The sequence below is a fragment of the Equus asinus genome, chromosome 18, assembly GCF_041296235.1.
Source record: "Equus asinus isolate D_3611 breed Donkey chromosome 18, EquAss-T2T_v2, whole genome shotgun sequence".
Taxonomy (NCBI): Eukaryota; Metazoa; Chordata; class Mammalia; order Perissodactyla; family Equidae; genus Equus; species Equus asinus.
The window spans coordinates 21,727,128-21,745,344 of NC_091807.1; the positions used below are offsets into that span (position 1 = coordinate 21,727,128).

General features: G+C 35.7%; 1 long non-coding RNA gene across 1 annotated transcript in view; it reads right to left on the reverse strand.

The window, feature by feature from the left end:
• LOC123278368 (uncharacterized) overlaps nt 1-18,217 on the reverse strand; it is a 103,214-nt gene that overhangs the window by 40,490 nt on the left and 44,507 nt on the right. The window lies entirely within an intron of this gene.

The following is an 18,217-nucleotide window of genomic DNA, read 5'->3' on the forward strand; positions in this document are numbered from 1 at the left end:
GGCTACAATGTTGCTGGCACCTCAGTGTCAAAGATTCAAACTAAAAACATTCAAAAGAAAACAAGCTGAAGGTATCTTCCTGGGTCTTGGTCCCAAAATCTACATTTTTCTATTCCTGAGGTGCTGATCAGGATCCTGTTATATCCAGTAATAATGGGAGACATTGCCAATTGCAGGCCCTATTTAACAGATCACTTAAATCCAACTTCCTTTAAAACCTCTTGAGCTTGTATTTTATCATGCAAAGTTCATTTCCATTGTCATTGGCTGGTCAAGACAGTCAGCAATGAGAACAGAATATTTTATTAGCGAAACTTTTCATAAAATCTCTGTTTTCTCCTGTAGTCTTTTAACATACAAAAATAACATGATGAAGAGCTTTCTAAATTGTTCTATACTTACTTGCTACCAAGATTTAAATTATTCTGTTTGTAAAAAACATGGAACTCTCCCCTTGTGAATGAGTTTTCTATGGGTGCTATAACAAATTACCAGAAATTTAGTGACTTAAAAAAGTACAACTATATTATCTTAGAGTTCTGTAGGGTCTCACTGGGCCAACATAAAGGTGTTGGGACAACGGCATTCCTTTCTAGAGACTCTAGAGGATGTCAATGCAAGTAATCCATAACCAAGCTATAAATCAAAATTGGGGTGAGTTTATGATGAGCCAGATCTGAGGACCATATAGCCTTGGAGAGTCTTTTCACAAAGGTATGGAGCACTCCAAAGCAGTGGGTCTTGACAGAGTGCTTATATACTGTCAAAGAGCATGTATCACATATGATTGGAATGTTGTTTTTACAATAGTCACAAGATTGTCCTGTTGGCACAGCAAGTGATGGACACAGCAGGTAGCAGGTCTACAGCTGATGGTCACAGGGTGAGCACAGCAATCAGTTCCTAGCCTAGGGAGAGATGCTTTTCCTTAAGGAACTGCCAATATGGGGAAAGTTACATCTTTACCTTAAGGGCATTATTCTTATCTTTGGGACATAGCAAATTCTTAAAGCAGATAATACAATGCATGCTCAATGGCCATGTCAGATCCTTTTGGAAAAATAAGGTCAGGAGAAATTAGTTTTATACCAAATGTCTTCCTCATATACTCCAATATATCCTATTGCTTTCCATTTGTTTATCAAGGAGAAGGCATTTCTTTGTGTTTTCCAGTTCTGGAGACTTCTCACATTCTTTGTCTCACGGCTCCTTTATTCCATCTTCAAAGCTAGCAAAGTTGCATTTCTCTGCTCCTCCTCCTGTGGTTACATCTCCTTCTGACTCTCCTCTTCTGGACCGGCTTCCACTTTTAAGGACTCTTGTGCCCACCTGGATAACCCAGGTGTTCTCTCTATTTAAGGCCAGCTGATTGATAACCTTCATTCCATCCACAAGCTCAATTTCCTTTTGCCATGTACCCTAACATATTCCTGGGTTCTGGGGATTAGGATTTAACATCTAGGAGGAAGCATTGTTCTTCCTACACTCCCCGCAAATTGATGAACTCCTTATTTGTATCTGTAGTCAGCTACAATTTTCAAAGTAATACAGACACTTTTCTCCCTGGAAATGAAGTGACGAAGGGACAACAATAGATAGCTCACGCACTCTGAAAACTCATGGGAAATAACTGACAAACCAATACTTTGAATAAATCTCTCCATAAACAGATTGAGCTATTTATTGTTTCTCTCCCATCTCTTTTAGACATAATTAAAATTTTCCTTTCTGTATTTGATATTATTTGATTAAAATTCACTATCATATATACGTTATATTTTGCCACGTTTATATTAGATTGTACAATACTTCTTTCAATGCCGTGTTTCACATTGACTACAAGCTGCTTGAGACAACGGCTGTAACTTCTCCATCTCCATGTTCATCATGGCTCCCATATTATATTATCATGTTGCATGTTCCAGACATTCGTTGAATGGATGCGCAGACGAATGTATGAATGATTACTAATCAATACAGTTCTTTCCATACCATTTTGTCCGGTAACAATCCTTTCAAAGCTTTCATCAATATTTATCCTGTCATTGGATATAATTCCCTTTTTGTCCTTCTCCTACAAATAACAATTCAAATTGCTTTACTTTAGAATAATTTAGGAACTATTAAGCCAGATATCTTTCCATTATATTCCAAGTTTATATTCTAAGTGGAAAAAGAGAAAACTAAAAAAATACTGCTGACTTTGAGGGTAGTTGCCGTATGAATTTTTTATAATATGTACTTTGTTTTATCTAGCTAAGTAATCATCTTATGTTCTCAATCATTTAGCATATAAAATCAAAAGACCAGAGTGATATCTAGGAATGATAAAGATAAGCGGGAGCTGCCATATTCTAATGAAAAACTGAGAAGCTTCTGGGGCCAGCTGCATTCTTTATTACAGCATATCCTACTGACAAGGGAGACATTTTTTAGCTTCTTTAATCTTATCATTTAGAGTTGGAAATGGGTATCTCAGGCTAGAAAATCTTTCAGTCTTTATGGGTTAGGCAATGGATTTCAACAAGAGCTCATTATCAAAACAATAGTTGCTTTTTGAAATGGAATGTGTCTAGTAGCTTTGTCAAACCCAATTCCAAAACTCCAAAATGAGTAGCTTCAGCTGTCACTCTTTATAGGCTGTCTCCCTTTTACATGGTAAAGGGCCAAGAAGATAGCAATTTTTCCTTGACTACCAGACCTCAGAGAGCAGAAGCACTTGTATTAAATCTAACTCATCTGCTGGTTGTAAATGACCGGGGAGTCTGTCCCACTAATGTACTTCTCTAATTGCATCTTTCCTCTATTGAGATATTTGGATGGTCCCTCTGGCATAGATGAGATGGGAATTACAAGCAAATATCACATCAATTCCTAACACACATTCAGATGTAGAAACAATGAAACAATATAATAAAACATTTCCACTTTTTTTTCTTCCCTACAAGTTTCGCTCAAAGCCCTAGCAGTTAAATTTATAGTTTCAAGGCTTCAGTTCTAGCTGCCAGGAGATCCTGTTATTCCTTGGCTAGAGGAGTGAGAATGCAAAGGTGGAACTGAAGTGGCAAAGGGCAGGTGAGGGATTGCTAGTGAGAGACTTTGGGCTCTCTCTCTTTCTTTCTCTCTTTTGATTCCTTGCCCCAGAGTTTGTTTTCATCCCTTGTGCGTGCCTCAGCATCTGGAGTGCCCAGGGCTCGGGGGATTATTTACTCTGCCCCTCACATGTTACTACAATTTAACCATACATTTCTTGGTACCTTTGGCCACTTCTGTAGTAAGCATCCACGAAAGATTGAGTATTTGGGTGCTGTATCCAATAGAGCTACAAAGATTCAAACCCGTTTCTCCCTGAAGTTCCTATGTATATTCAGATGAGCTATATTACAGTGCTACCTTGGTCCCACCCCTAATCTTTAAAGCAGCTGAGGTTCTGGTAGAGGGGTAGCAAGAGATCAGAGGAAAACAGAGAAGGTTATCTCTGCACCGGTAAATAATTCACATTTCCCTTCAGGTTCAAGAAGAACAGCAGCTGCTGTGCCCAAAGCCTTGCTCCAGCTGTAGGAATCGATTATCCTTTTCCTTTCCTTATGAAGGTGAGAGCAAAACCTGAAAGCAACAATCCAGTTGCTTACAGCAACTCTACTTTCCTAGACCCAGCTAACTACCATCTCTCAATTCTTCCTTAAGGGCGAACAAATGGAGTGAATCATATATTGCCTTTTGACCAAATAAGTTTGCTACTAATTTCGACTGGCTTGTGGGGCCCTCATCTTTCTTTTCTAGCAAACCCTGTTTCTTATAGAATTCCACCTTTATCATAAAATTGATAAGTTTTTGTCTATATTTATTTATTTTATTATGACAGTAAACTCTAGGTTTATGGACCAGAGGCCAAAGATTGTTTACTTACAGAATATCTTTTTCTTCTTCTTCTTTTTCTTCTTCTTCTCCACCCCAAAGCCCCCCAGTACATAGTTGTATATTCTAGTTGTGAGTGTCTCTGGTTGTGCTATATGAGATGCTACCTCAGCATGGCCTGATGAGTGGTGCCATGTCCATGCCCAGGATCTGAACCGGTGAAACCCTGGGCTGCTGAAGCAGAGCACACGAACTTAACCACTCGGCCATGGGGCCGGCCTCAGCTTACAGAAGATCTTAACACAGCTTTTCCATGCTCCATTTCTACATAGGGGCAATATGATGAGGACAGAAATGATCCTGCACATATAGAAAGTGTATGTAGTACAGGAGAGGAACTCCAAAATTATGAATCTCAAAACTTTTAAAGGTCAGGTTGTACATATTCCTTCTTTCCATCTTGAGAGAGAGAGACAAATTTTTCCTGTCTAATGTAAACACTCTCTGGGAAGTGAAGGAAAAGTGAATCCAGGTACCTGACGGTAAATATTCAATAAGAACATGGTTACCCTTCAACGTTGTTCCCAACACAGCCAAAGATGAAAAGTAGTATCCACATGAATCCTAGATAAATAACCTTAATCCCTGTTAGATGTATTTGTTGAGCCCACACATCATTATAGCTTGTTAATTTTGCTGTTTTCTTGTTTAACCAGAGGGGTAACTTAAGGGTCACAAGGATTTATGAGCTTGTTTTGCAGAAGAAAAAGAATACCTTTAAGGAAGTTATGACCATCAGATAACCAGACCCCAGCTGCTGCTGATGCCAAGAAGTCTGGTTGCCCAAAGGTTTATGTGGAGCGAAAGAAACATGGACTTTCCCTTTGTTTCTCTGAAACTCCTCCTCCCAAGCCTGTTACCCCTGTAAAGAATCCCTGCTTTCTTCTTTTGTTAAGGCAGATTTGAGAGAAACAATTCTCCTGCCTTCTCATTTTGGCCAATTCAAATAAACCTTTCTCTATCTCCAAGCACCTGTGTCTCAGTGATTGGCTTACTGTGCATCAGGCACAAACTTGAGATTAAGAGGTTTGGTATCAAAATGTCCCTAAATTGCTTCAACTCTTTGGAATATAAATGAATGGGTCAGGGATTTATTACCTTTTTATGTAAGTGAATGGCTCTCAGGGATAACTAATTTACAAATCTCCCCAGAGTATTCCACTGTTTTTAACTTCCAAGGTTTGTTTGACACTTACTCATTTTCTTAACCCAGGTTGCCAGTGATTTTTGCCCAGAAAGCCATGACCATGCAAAACCATAAAAATATGCACATTCTTTCTTAACCCATTTATTTCTATCCTGATAGTGTTATGAATATTGCAAACAATGACATCTTTAGCACATAGTTATCAAATATGTACCAACATAGGGGACAAGGCGATAAACAGGAGAAGAAAATTTCTGCTCTCATGACATTATAGTGTAGGAGGGGAAAAACAGAACTGAAGAAACAATAAATAAATAAAGCAAATGGTATGTTAATGATAAAAGCTAAGAAGAAAAAATAATTAGGGAAGGAGCTGGGAATTGTGGGACTTTGGGATTTTAGAAAGGATGTCTAGAGAGGGACACCTTAATGAAATATGATGCCAGAATAAAGAATCTAAGGTGAGAGAATAAACTCTGAGGATGACAGAGGGAAGAGGAGCAGGTAGCGAGATCAGGAAGAACAAAAACCTCACAGTGGGGTCATGCTTGGCCTGTTCAAGGAACAGCAAGGCCAATAGTACAGCAAGGACAGAGAAAGTGAAAGAGAAAATACGAGGCACAAGTTCCACTGGTTCTGATTAACTATATCTGTGGTTGTGTCACTAGGGAAGTTCACTTAAAATATAATTGAACACTAATGCATTACACATATTACACAGTAAAGTTACAGAAAGTGCCACAGAAAGATTAGAGACTGAACTCCTTCTATAAAGATAAGTGAACTTTATATACTGAAAGTAGAGATTGAAAGCAAGCCAAGCAAAGGCTTTGTGTTCAAGACCCCTAAGTGATTACTAACATTCATTTGCTTCTTCAGCAGAGATAGCAACAGTTGGAGACATGGCTGCCCAGCTAGATTACATTTCCCACACTCCTTTATAATTGTGTGGCCATATAACTAAATTATCCAAAAAGGCAGATATATGGGAAGTTAAATAAGCCTTGAGACATGGGGAATGTACTATTTCTCATCTCTTTCACCATCCTGAATCCAAAACACAAACTTGCAAGTGTTTCTTCCTCCATTCTTCCCTTTCTCCCTCTATCCTTTACTCCTTCTATTCTTTCTTTGCTTCTTTCCTCCACTCCTTCCTACTTTTCTTGTACAAATTGTATGTCTACTTCTACATGTCAGTTACTTCACTAGCTGCCTGAGATTCAATTATAAGCCAAACCAGGATCTGTCCTGCCTCTAATGAATCTTACAATCACATATATGAATAGATCATAATAAAAGAATTACAGATATAAATGTTACATGACAGCTATGATAATTAGTAATGAAGGAGAGGTATAATAAATAAGAGAAAGATGGCACTATGGCATGCTGTTTAAGAATTCTGTCACTTTCTGTAACTTAATAGCTGTAAAGTAAGTTGCTTAAACATTGAAAATTTCAGTTTCTATTTAAAAAGAATATGAAGAGAGCACTTCACACAAAGGCTCATGCATAGGAACCTCTTAATAAATGCTAATGCTTGTGATTATAAATAACTGTAGATATTGTAAGGATGATACATGTAAAGTTTATGTAACATGTTCACTACATTCTCTGGTACATAAAAAGAGCTTAATAAATTTAAGCTATGGATAGTTTGAATTACTAAATAATTGACTATGGCAGAGTCACCATAGAAGTCCTTCTGAGGATGCAGTGATGTTCTAATAACTTAAGAGTAGGAGTTAAAAGCAATGTGTGGGAAAGTGCTATTCCAAAAGAAGAAATAGCGTGTGCAAAGGCCATACCTCTAGATACTATAAAGAACATTAGTGGAACTAAAGAAAAGCCAGCGTGTGAGAAGTTCTGTGAATGAAGGGAACATGGAACAATTGAAAATGGAGAGAGGTAAGTGGAGGGCAGCCCACAAAGGGACTAATGGACATTCTTAAGGATGTGTGCTTTAAAATTGATACTTATTCGCATCGCAAACTCTTGCCCTTCAAAGGATGGGCAAGAACTACGACTGTGTGCAGAGCCTAAGCAGAAGACTAGAAATTTTGGCATATAGATGTGGCACCACCTCAATAGTTTATAATCAAGGTCTAGAGTTGTCGACTTCCACATCCCAGTTCAAGGATCCATTATGAGCATAAACCCTTGGTCATCCATTTAATCTGCTCTGCAGAAAAAAAAAGTTTCCAGGGAATCATTCACTCAGTTGAAAAACAATGATTACTGATCAAAGTTTCCAAAAAAGAGGTATCATTAATTTGCAGTGATAAACAGCCTCTGGATCTTCCTGTATGGCTAATATTGAAGTAACACCCATGAGGCTTGCTGATACAGTTATTACAGCAAATCCATGTTAATTGTGAATCGGAATTGAAAAAGATGATATTGATTGGAGGAGACTCCTTATTACATTCCATACTCAATATCAAGATTTGTCAATGAAAAAGAGGTATTGCATTATCTAGAACTTTCAGTCCTTAAAGATTCTGCCATGATATATTGCCGTTTGGATAAAGATGCCCATTTAAAGGAAAAAATTAGGAGTGAAGCATTATATCGTTTCTTCAACTAAGATCAGAAAGACAGTAAAGTATACCGAGAAGCACTTTTTAAATACTGCAGAGATAGACAAAGAGGATTGTGGATTTCAAAAGCTTTGAAAAGCAAAGCTGTGAAAAGATTTGTCTGCTATTATTCTGGTCACTTTGAGATTTAAGGTTGCATCTTCCATTATTTCAAAGTGGAAATAAAACAAACAAAACATAGTTTTTTAAATTGGCCATTTCCAGGCTGAGAGAAAAATAATACTAACCTCTGGTTTATAAAACCTTATTAAAATTTAGGGAGGAGATATATGAAAATATCTTTCAAACAATTAGTAAATAAGCTGGAGAATGTTTCTCCATTACCATCAGATTACAGTTTTTTTACTCTGACAGTTCATATCTGGATATACAATGGTTTAATTTCACTACGCTTATTGAAATAGTTATTGAAACAACAGGTTTCACTGATTTTATTTATAATGAAATCCTTTTCACAAAATGGACCAGTAAAATGATAAAAATGGTGTTTGCTTTTTTAATGTTAATTGAATCTGAAACTCTGAGTTGAGTGATTATCTAATTTGAGAGCATTTTCTAAACTGATATATCTGTTTCATCAAGTTGTTGCTATGAACCGAGTATCTATTTTAAACTATTTTATTAAAACAATATTCTGTTAGATGTGATACCCCGACCCTTTCGGGCACAGAACAATGTTATATTTACCACAGTGTGAGTGACCATGCCAAATTACATATTTATGTGGTCATTCACACTGTGACAAAAATAGCATTGTTCCATGCGTGAAAGGATCAGGGTATCACACAAAAGTGTACAAATTGCTATAAGTGATATTTCCTAGTATAGCTATATTTGAAAGGATGTGGTGATTATAGTGGTAGCATAATGAAATTATTAGAGATCTAACTTGAAATATAATTAATTTTAAGTACACTGATGGCTGTTGTTAATACATTTGTAAATGGCTATAACCTGAACAAAACACAATAATTACAAAGATTGCCACAAGATACAATTTTTAGAGTTTGTGTTAAAATACATCATTAAAAGTAAATATGCTTCATATGCCTACTAGCTGATGAACCCCATCTTAAACTAGTTTGTCCCTGTGGTGTATGCTTATGGCTTCTATTCAGACTGACTAATAACTTTCAAAGATAATAATTACATGCTTTCCTTGTGTGTTTATTATACTACAACTCTCCACTTTCTTCGTGATAGACAATGCAAAAACACTGAAGGGAAAATAACATTGGCTTAATGCAAACTTGACATGAGAGGGCTGATGAGAAGCAAGTATCAAGGATTCTTTTGATATTGAGTTTAAGTATGAAGATGAGTTTCTCCTGGATCCTACAGTCTAATCAGGTGCAAGATTAAATATACTAGTGTAGGGTATTTTTCTATTTCCCTGTATTCTCTGTGATATGCAGGATCAGGATCAATAATGGCTCAGGCCTCAATAATAACTATATAAGGTTTGAAACAAAATGCTTGTGAGAAATATGGCTGAGGAAAAGGAAGGGATCAAAGCTTATAAGTGATGTTAAGCATTGGGAGTTCGCCTAAATTCAGGGGTCATCAGAAATGCTTTAAATCAGAGTATGACATGGTGAAGATCATTTTATCAGCAGTGTGGAAGATGAACGGAAGGAGCTGACTGTGGACAGAAATCGACCCGTGGTGGACCAGCAGGATTGGAGAGGTGTTAGATGTGAGAACCATTTAAGAAACAGGATGTAGTGACCTATCCAAGTATGGAGTGTTGGAGAAAATAAGAAGGAAGGGTCTACAGAAAGTAACAGTTCTTATCTTTGGTGTTTTGGTGACTTGTGTAACTATCATCTTATTGAGAGTGTTTAAGAGGAGAAGAATATTTCCTCGCTCATATATTTTTAAGAAACATTTCACCCTGAGTGTTCTCAAAGGCGATTTCATGTCCATTATCTAAATCTTAGTGGAGATAAATGCAAGGAGCTATCACGTATCACCCGGTACAACATCCCATCCTATTATTGTTCTAATTATATGACTGTGAAGCTTAATGTACTATAACATTCTAGCATTAGAAGGAAACATCACCAGGTCTGCGATTTAAATAGGATTTTTAGGGTGATTTTACCTACATGGCTTTTAAATTAAAAACCTAATGTTTTTTTTATCTTCAATTAAGCACAATTGAATATATAATTGACCATTGCAACGTACCTAGTAATTTAAGGACATTCAAACATGCACATGTTGTACATGTTATTAAATGGTTGTAGCTTATATGGAGGTTTAGGCCTAGAAATCACTTCATGAAAGATCTAGTTCAATCTTTTTTCTGACAGGAGAAAGAACTATGAGATACAGATTGATAGTTAGAAAGTGTAAGGTACAACCAAGAAGAAAAACTGAGTCTAACCCTTATATGTAGCAAGGGCAGGTCTAAGCATTGTCCAGTGGACTTTGTTTCCAGAATCCACATTAACCAGCATCCTCATCTACCCCGTCTCCACCTCACCCCCCACCAATCAGTTAATACCTCCTTCTCATTCTCTTATCTGGGTAGAAGCCATTGTGCTGATCTTGGATGTGTCACCATCGAGTTATTAAAATGAGAGGGCTGAGACACCAAAAACAGTGATAGTTACACTTGGGAAATTCAGATGTGAGAGAGAATCTTGTCACTAATACACCTGCATGGAAAGAAAAACTAAAAACTGAAGTGTTCTTTAGTCAGGAGGAAAATGGGAGGTAAAAACGTGGCTAAATTTTACCACACCCAATTATTATCAATTTTAAAATCTTTTCAAAGAACTAACTTTTCTTGTGTTCATTCTCTCCATTGTATTTTTTTTAATGTTTCTTTACTCTCTGAACTCATCTCATAATATAAGATGTGTAATTAATTTTCACATTTATTCTTTTTAACTTGATACTTAAGACTATATCCTTTCATCTTTACACAGCTTTAGCTCATCCCGCAAGTTATAATTTGTATTTTTTGGCATAATTCAGTTAAATATATTTTATAATTCCATGGAGGGTTTATAATTTGTGGGTTATTTCAGTATTTTATTTTTTAATTTCCAAATGTAGAGTGATAGTCTAGTTATTCTTTTATTAGTTCTTTCTCATTTAAGTTGTGGACAAAGAACATATATTGATATTTTGAAATTTCTTGTTTTTTCTGGTTGTTTTGTTAGTTACTGAGATATCTTTAGCTATCATTATGGATCTGTCTATTTTCCGTGTTATTCTTTAAATTATTGTTACACATTTTGAAACTGTGTTATGAAGTTCCTACATACTTGTTATATCTTTTTGGAAAATGATCTTATTATCAATATGAAATGTTTCATTTATCTCTAGTAATTTATTTTTGTCTTAAAATTTGTTTGATATTAATATAGCTATAGGTTAGTGTTTGCATGGAATATTCCTTTTCATTGTTTTGCTTGCAAACTTTTCTTATGCTTATGTTTTGATATTTCTCCTGTAATTAGTCTAGGATTTCTTTTCATTCTGAGAGTCTTTTTTTATTCATGTCATTTCCAATTAATGTAATTATTAATGCATGTAGGTTTAAATCCATCCTCTTAATATATGATTTCTATTTTCTCTTTTGTTTGCTTATTTTGTATTGTTTCTTGTTTTTTCTGCTTTTATTCTATTTGCTTGGTTCTCACACAATATTTTACTATTGCTTTATAGTAATGGTTCCATTAGAGACTAGAGCACATTAAAGTCTCTCAGACTTATAACAGTTGTATATTGATTGCAACCTTTTCCTCTCTTCGCAGGCAGTGTGCTGACCTTTTATTTCTTCCTCCACAAGAATAACTATTACTCCTCTGTTTTAATTAAGTCTATATTTTAAATTCCACTGACACTGCTATTGTTTTATAGAGTCAATATTTATTTAAAGATAGCATATTTACCTTCCATTTTTCTCTTGCCCACAGAACACATTCCAGTATTTTCTTCAGTGCAGTTACAAATTCTCTCTGTCACTGTCTTTCTGACTCTCCCTCTCTCCATCTCCCTTTCTCTCTCCTCACCTCCCTCTTCTCTTTCCCCTCTTGGCTTTCAAATGTATTTATTTTACCTTAGTTACAAAAGGATGCTATTACTGGCAGCTTTTCAGTTCATAGATGATTCATACCATTCTCTTCTTGCTTCTATTTTTTGCACCTTTATTTTTATCTATTAAATTAGCTATTTTTCTGTTTCTGGCTTTTAAAGTATCTCCTCTTTGGGGTGGCCAAGTGGCATAGTGGTTAAGTTTGTGTGCTCCACTTCGGTGGCCCAGGGTTGATAGGTTCGGATCCCGGGCATGGACCTAGCACCACTGGTCAAGCCACGCTGTGGCAGCATCCTACATAAAATAGAGGAAGATTGAAATGGATATTAGCTCCGGGCCAGTTTTCCTCAAGCAAAAAGAGGAAGATTGGCAACAGATGTTAGATCAGGGCTAATCTTCCTCACAAGAAACAAACAAAGCTCCTCTTTGCTTTTGCTTTCTGCAGAAATAATAGTGATGGATTTACTTTTTTAACACTGCTTAGTGTTCTATGGATTTCTTGCATTTTTGTTTTTATATCTTTCCTTGGCATCACCTCTGATCTTCGATCCCTTCTGTTTTCTCAGTCATATTCTCACAAGCATTCTGTTTCAACTATGACATTGCTGAGACTTTATAGCGCTGAGGGCTCAGCCATTATGGACCCTGGTTCTGCATCTCACAGAGATACTTATATTCATATTTAAACTCAACATCAAAAGAATCCATGCAATGCCTGCTTCTCTCAGCCTTCTCATGTTTACTTCCATCATCGAAAAGGAAGTCAAAATTGCTTGAAGTCAAACTTTTCTTCACCTGCCCTTTACATGGGATGTATTCACTAAGTACCTAAGGGTGGGTGACATGCCTTCTAGATTCCTTCAGCTAGAATAGTTGCACTATTGCTCATATGATTTTGTCTGTATCTACCCCATACACATACACAGGAGAATGAAAACATCTTAGTGGTTTAACACAAGCAATTTTATCATTTTATCCATCACGGTGCATTTCAATGCAGACTGTATGTCTCATGTGGGTACCACTCCTCCAGGTAATGACCTATGTTACAATCTCCTTATAACTTCTGATGCCTTTCTTTCTGCCTCATTTATCCTGCCTTCATCTTCTGACGCATCTCTCTGACTTAATGGAAAAAGATTAACTAGCCTTAAGGCATGTGTGGTTATATTGGACACACCTGGATAATTCAAGATATTCTCTCTATTTTAAGGGAAGTTGAATAATAATTTTAATCCTATCTGCAAAGTCCCTTGACAGCAGTACTTAGATTAGTATTTGATTGAACAACTTGGGAAAAGAAATCTTTAGAATTCTGCCTACCACAATTAGTAACACCAATGTGAACCACAAACACTCATTTCATTCATTTATATTTCCCCTAATCTTTCATAGCAACGACACACAAATGTTTTGCTTTAAAGCAAACAAAATGAAGCTTAAAGTCATAGTGCAAATACATATATCTAATGAGTAAATTTAAAGTGATTACTGTTTTTGAGATATTTATAATTATGAAACAGATTGATGAAGAGAAAACATTAAGACATGAGCAAATACCATGAAGCAAAATTTTTGTGGTATTGCATAACAGAATTAAGGATATAATAAAAATTCTCTTTCAAACTTGCGCTCTAAAATATCAGAATCTGAAAGAGAAATGGAGATAAAGCTATGAGAGAGAGGAAGAGAAATTTAAAAATATCCCAAAATACATTTTTGGAATCTAAAAAGAAATGATGCTGCAGTAAAAATAACATTAAAAAATTAAAAAAGAAAAACAAGTACAGTTAACTGCTATATTATGATGGCTCCCTTGTGAGGGAATTATTTAGGTGGTTATTTACATGTACTGTAATAATACATTAAGCTTAAAAATTAAAGTCAGTAATAGAAAGGACTTAATCAAAAAGCTCTTATTTTAGAATTGGTTAGATCTCTTCACATGTAATGTTAAATGGGAAAATAAACAAATGGCCCAAGTAACTGGAGTAAAACAATTCCTATGCATCTATGAGGAAAAAGAAAACCCCAAAATCTTTGAGGTTTAAATCAGTTGTAATTACTGTCTACATTTATCAAATTTTTGTCCTTGTTCAACCACATTTTTAAAAATCTGCATTTGTAGATACTGATGTATTGATTTGGGGGAATATATGTATACATGAATTTGTTTTCTAGGAAGCAGATGCTGAAATGGAGTAAGGAGTCCAAGATTTTATTAGAGCCTGATGCCTGTGAAAGAGAAAATGAGGAGAAAACAGAGTTGGGCAAAGAAATTCTTCAGCCTGCAGTGCAGATCTGATATCTGTAAAGAGAAACAGGTACAGAAGCAGGATGGGCCAGAGTGGTATCATTTATTTTTTAACATTACTGTAATATGCTTCCTTTTTTTTCTATATTTCAAAATTTTGTACTATGCCAAAGGCAAAGAAGATTGTCATTTGTATTAGATATTTTTTCCATTATGCTAGTTTGAAAATGACTCAAATATCACATTCTAAAACATTTCTAAACTATTAAAGTTTGTATCAAAAAAGAAAGTTTCGCTTAATATTTGCTTAAATCGCTATGTGTAATTTTTGGATAATTTTTAACACATTTTCTAGAAAGATAATTTGTTCATTAAAATATTGGTTTATAATCTTTATTTAGAAATGTAGATTCCTAAACCTGATACAGTCAAATGTCTCTTATCTATTTGTAGATTAATTTTTATTAAATGTTAATAGGCTAATTTATTAACTAAAACTGGGACTAATTCCTTGAGGAAATAGAATATGCTCCACATTTTCAGTTAATATTGCTTTCCAACACCTATTCATCATAACCCCCTACTTTTCATTAAGATGCGGTCAATATTAACACTGTCATTGGTGATGAAGAGAAAATGGTCCTTTGCACCCTTTAAACCTTAAGTTGGTGAGTTTCACCATTTTTACGGGGAGCAGGGGGAACTGTAGCACTAATCCAGTAGGGGGAGATATTTCCTATACCTTTGTCTGACCATCTGCTTTGTAGGCACCATGGGGAAAACGTGATGGTCGGGATGTGCCTACGTTATCTCAGTGACCAAGGTCAAAATACCATTCAATACCATTTAGTTCTTCATGATTACATGTTATAAGAGATTTATAAAAAGTTGTGGAAAAGAAATGGTTGATTGTTCTTCATTTTCTTATACTACCTTCAGAAAAAGTGCTGGTTAATTCCTGAATTTTACCTGTTTCTGACATTAACAAAATGAAGCATCAAACACGTGCTCTTGGTGCCAATTTTAGTGGTAAGGCCTTGCAATAACTATTACTCGTTTGTTTGAGAAGCATTAGATCAGGCTGGACTCTGGTTATCTGAGCCTTCCCAGTGGCAATGATCAGGGGCCTGGTAAAAAATAGACAATATTCATATAGACAATAACCTGCCATCTTATCTAGCATGCCTGGGGAAGATGCACAGAATTGTGGCAGTACACCAAGAGGCAATATCCACCTGCTGGAGTAGGGTAGTGCGTTAAAAGATAAGGAAAGGGGACATTGGATTATGTCACCCGTTATTTCTACTGCCCCATAAACAAGTGTGGTGTGCCGAGATGTTAAATCAGAACACAAGGTAGATTAAGGAGATAAGGGATAATGGGGGAGTTAAGACATTGCTTTTTTTTTTTTTAATGTGTGTTTGGGTTTAATCTCTGATTTAAAATCTAGTGGAGGCCAGAGATCTGTGAATTTGCGTTCCACCAAAAAAAACACTCTTACAATACAGGCCTAATGATTCCGGAGAGACTAGCTATAATATTAGTATTCAGTTCTTGAAATGAGAAAAGATAGTACACATGTGGAACAAAGGAGAAATTTCTAGATTGTCATTGTCAGTTATTCGTCAGGAATGTCCAAATTTCCCTGACTCTTCACTGATATGTTCACTTTCACATCAAAGAGGCTAGTGTACCACCTGGATGCAGTTGCGGCACAGGTATGTAAGCAGGCTTTCTCAGGGAAGACAGAATTTTGAGTAAGATGTGACATTTGAGTGAAGACATGAAGATATAGCGTTGTCTTGGTAAAGTAGTCAGAGAAGAGGGTTGCAGGCATTGGTATCAAGCCAAATGATAACTGGGCATCTTCCGTGAACGGAAAGAAAAAAGTAAACTGAAAGCACTACCTATAAACAAGGGAATCTTGAGGGCTGAGGCTAAGAAGGGAAGCGGGGGCCGGTGATCAATTGTCTTGCTTGGACATGTTTGAAGCAGTAGAGTAGTGAATAACTTGATTAGATTTATGTGGTGGAGACAGCAAATCAATAAGAAGGTGCTTGTAGTAATGAAAAAAGAAGACACAATGCTTGTCTGAGCTAGGGAACTGAAGGCGGGATGGAAAACGAGGTTCCAAGATTTAAGAGCCTTCTAACAGACAGCCTTACATACTGGAGAAGGGCAGAGACTCTGAACTATGGTAGACCTGGTTTCAAATGCCATCCTCAGCATTTAGTGATTTTTATACTTTGGCCAAGAGATTTAACGTCTATAACTGTCAGTTTGCATTGGTAAATTGAAGATAATAGCAGCACTTAATTCTCAAATTCTTGCAAGAATTTATTGTGATGTTGTATGCAAAGCAATCAACACAGCGCCTGGCATAAATCCTCAAAGCACAACAGCTATTTTTACTGTAATTCACTGAATGTGGCTATTGATCAGACATTGCGGATCAAAAGAAAAAAAAAAACCCACACCAATATATAATGAAAATGTTGTATTTTATCATCAATCATTCTATCTAAATATTTCTTCTAATGATTATTTTTACTGAACAATGTTTGTAATGTTATATAAATTAGAAAGGGGTGGACAACGTTTTCCTAAAGTAGAACAAATATTCATTTACTCTCAAATTGCTCAGGAATATTTTCTTTCAAACAATCTATAGTGTCAATTTTCTTTTAAGGCTTAAGTGCCTCTATTTGTAACGGATTTGTGGATTATATTTAGGATGGTTGATAGTTACAAAACCTATTCCTTAACCTTGAAATAAAACCGTTACTGATACAATTTTGAGAATAGGAATAATGGGCCATGTAAAATTTATAGAAGGTATGATAATCTTTAAATATTATTTTTAAAATGAAACAAACATTTATAGGGTCTTATTGTTTTTACAGTACTCCTTTGGATCCTTGTTTTGAGGGCCCTTGGTAGAGAAATAAGTATTATTTTTGCAATAGCTGACAAAATTTAGCCTTTCATTAGAGATTTCTAGCTTTTAATTTGAGATCAAAATTTTAAGTATGATATTTAAGATATGTTCTCAACACTTTCCAGTTCCACATGGTTGAATATGCTCAAGTAAATCCAAAAGCAACTGATTTCCTGCATTTTATGCATGTGATGCCTCTTGCTATGTTACAGATTAATTTATGAAAGAGTTGGTGGTGGCTGAGTGCTCCCTGCCTCTCTGGCTAATCCTGCGCTGTTCATTCAAAGAGAATAGTGTTTGTTAAAGGAAGGATTTCCTAGGTAGAAGAAGATTGCCTGAAAATCAGCTGGGAGCAGTTATATTTCCCTCTGGAACCACACAGACCATACATGTACTTCCTGGTGGATTATTCCAATTGTTTATTGTAGACTAGCATAAACACTCACAGATATTATCATCAACTAGAATATAATCCTAAACTGTAAATCTTATTTTTGACATCCATTTTACATATGGTATGGCTTTTTTATTTTCTACAGAAAACCTTATATAGCCCAAATTTGTGTCTATATTCAAATTTTTGTCTATTATAACAATGAATCATAATATCGATAGCTAACATTTGCCAAAAGCAATTTATATGCTAGAGACTTTTCTAAGTATAGCACGTGGATCACGTCACACAATTCTCAATGTAACCTCATATGGAATACTATTTCTCTTACTATAAGTGAGACAACTGGGGTCTTGAGTGGGTAGGTCTGTTTCCCTTTGTTAGTCTCCTATCATGTGATATACCATATATTTCAAATGCATTGGGCCTGGCTTCAAATCTTGTGTCCCAAAACATGCCCTACTGCTACCCAGTGACTAAGCAATCACCGTAATCTAAAAAATGGACGTGAGAGACTCCTGCAACCTAAAAAATATCAATGCACATTACCGAGTACATGTTAATTGATTATTTCAATTAGATATAGGCAACTTTTCCTCAAATAAAATACACGTAAAAACTAAAATTTCAAAGCAATTTTAATCTGCTTTAGTTGAAGCTGAGGTAAGCCAATTCCTTGTGTTTTTATCTCCCTAAAGAGCAGATTTAGGAATCTTTGGAAACCAAGGAAAACAGAGTTTTAGCAAATCTTGAGGATGCCCTCTCCATTATCTTCCTTTCTTTAAGAATCTGGCAGTTACATTCAAAATAGTTGTCCCATGAAAGCGGATTTGAGATTATAACCTAAATATTTATTAGCCAATTGTTAGTATTATAATGTAACTAAGATGGCTAGTTAAAATCAAGCATTCAATA